The 2046-nt window shown below is 38.3% G+C and overlaps 1 long non-coding RNA gene across 1 annotated transcript in view; it reads right to left on the bottom strand.

Annotated features, from left to right (window-relative positions):
• The window catches only part of LOC105268378 (uncharacterized), an 8590-nt gene extending 6550 nt beyond the window's left edge, over nucleotides 1–2040 (bottom strand). The window contains exons 1-2 of the long non-coding RNA XR_892325.1: nucleotides 1852–2040; nucleotides 1511–1720 (exon numbers count right to left, since the gene is read on the bottom strand). This is a non-coding gene — a long non-coding RNA (uncharacterized lncRNA). The remainder of the gene's footprint in view (nucleotides 1–1510; nucleotides 1721–1851) is intronic.
• Nucleotides 2041–2046: the final 6 nt, after the last annotated feature.

The raw sequence follows: 2046 nt of genomic DNA, 5'->3' as shown, positions 1-2046 counted from the left end.
ATCTGGTTAGTCTAAAATATATTAAAATTTTGAATCAAATTTGTGTTGCGGCAACCATTCGAATGGTTATAAAAAGATCCATAAGTAAAAGATCCGTGAGCGTTGGTGGTTGATTAATGTGACTTAACTAAACCTTCATGAGGTTGGAGCAGATCGTTTCCATTTTTTTCTTTTTGTCGCAAGTGGAAAGCCGTTTTTTTTCATTTATTGATACTTTAAAGTTGATCAATCGAGATATACTCATATATGAAATTGAAAATCCCACTGAGATCTATAAATTGACCCCTCATTTCATCAACTCAACTCAAAGAGCCGGACTGGCTGGGGGATGACTACAGGAAACAGAGGAGTGGATTTGTTTTCGACTGTCTGAAAGACCCCCTGAAAAACCCAGAAGATGGGGTAAAAGTGGTACAACATGTTGAAGAAAGGAGAAACCTCCACCAACGCCGGAAACGGAAGAGGAAGGACTTTCGAGAGGGTGAGGCTCGGACTTTGGAGAAGTGCAGAAGTATTTCGCTACTCGGGAAAATCTTGAATGAATACTGACGCAGAAAGGCGACTCTGGGGGGAGACATCTCAGATGGAGGGTGGTTGCACTTCAAGAGGCTGTTAGGTGCGCTGTTAGAGGAGGCCGAGACTGACACAGGAAATGAGGATCCTTGGAGTATGTTGGAACCGCAGGAACAAGTTCAGCAAGCGCAGGAACGCTTAGCACCTGCACTAGAAGGCCTCCAGGTGGAGGAGACGGTGGACCAGATGAATTCAGAGATATCAAAGAAAGAAGTGGCCAGAGCACTAGGAGATATGAAAATCGAAAAGCCCCTGGGGGAAATGGTATCATAATAGAATGTCTAATAGCGCTTCCTTCAGAAGGCTTGGAAGATGTCTTCCTGGTCTTGGACGGAGTATAAAAGACTGGAGAGTTGATAGCCAGATGGAACAAGACATGAATTTTTCCCATTCACAAGGCAGGCGATAATTCGATAATTCGAAGTCGTTTGAGACACACTTTTGGAGACAATTTTTTGGATGTCTTTAAAGGCAACTTTGAGTAATTTCGAATTTAAGCAAAAAGTCATATAAATACTATCCGAGGGAATGCAATTCTTGAAATATTCACAATGTACCAATATGACCTCGTGGCCCGATTTTTCAATAGTAATAGCATTCTTTTTTGATAAAATTCAAATAAAAGTCTATCAAAGTTGTCCTTAGGAGATTTGAAATGCCCTTCATCATCCCCAGCACAAGTGTTTAAACAATCTTTTAACAAAGAATCTAAATTATTCTTAACCCCTCTAAAAATTGATCTCAGGCACTTCAAAATCGTTAGAAACGTGAAAATACCGTATTTCTCCGAAAAGTTTTTACCCGAAATTGAAGTTGAATCCCAAAACTTGTATTGCTCGAGGTTTTACTCAATTCCAGCGAGATGATGTTATCATCTATAATTAATAATTATTAATTGAGTTGAATGTTATTAATGATTCATCAGGGAATGGATTACTTGATCATCGAAAAGCAGTGCAGAATTTTTTGTTTGCATCTCCAGCTTTTCATCATCACTTTGTGCTGATTTCGTAGATTTCTGGACGTTGGGAGGAATGTTGGAAGTGCCGGGCTGAGGGTTTGCAGTGATTTTTTCAACGTGAATGTCTACAGAACCTTCTCTCCAAGGTTTTTCATGAGTATTTTTAACATGAACTTCCACGATGGTCTAAATCAAAACAAAACCTTCAATTTTCAATATCTATTTTTAGCTCTCAATTATTCAGTTCGTGACAATGATCCTTGCTGCAATTAATTTTTATTTATAACTATCCTTACATTTAATTACTAGAAACATACCGTCGTAATTGTCTTGCAATTCTGGAGTTCTCTTAGTTCATCTAAAATATTGTAAATCTTCAATGAAGTATTGAATTGATTGCACACATAAATGTACCTAACCAATGCATCGTCAGTGTCGTAATGAAAAAGTGTGAGTCAATTTGGCAATTGTTTTCTACTAGACCAATGGAGCAACGGGTTTCTCAAATATTA

The sequence above is a fragment of the Fopius arisanus genome, unplaced genomic scaffold (genome assembly GCF_000806365.1).
Source record: "Fopius arisanus strain USDA-PBARC FA_bdor unplaced genomic scaffold, ASM80636v1 scaffold00056, whole genome shotgun sequence".
Classification (NCBI taxonomy): domain Eukaryota; kingdom Metazoa; phylum Arthropoda; class Insecta; order Hymenoptera; family Braconidae; genus Fopius; species Fopius arisanus.
Note: the sequence above shows the minus strand (reverse complement) of the source record. Positions and strands in the feature narration are given on the sequence as shown.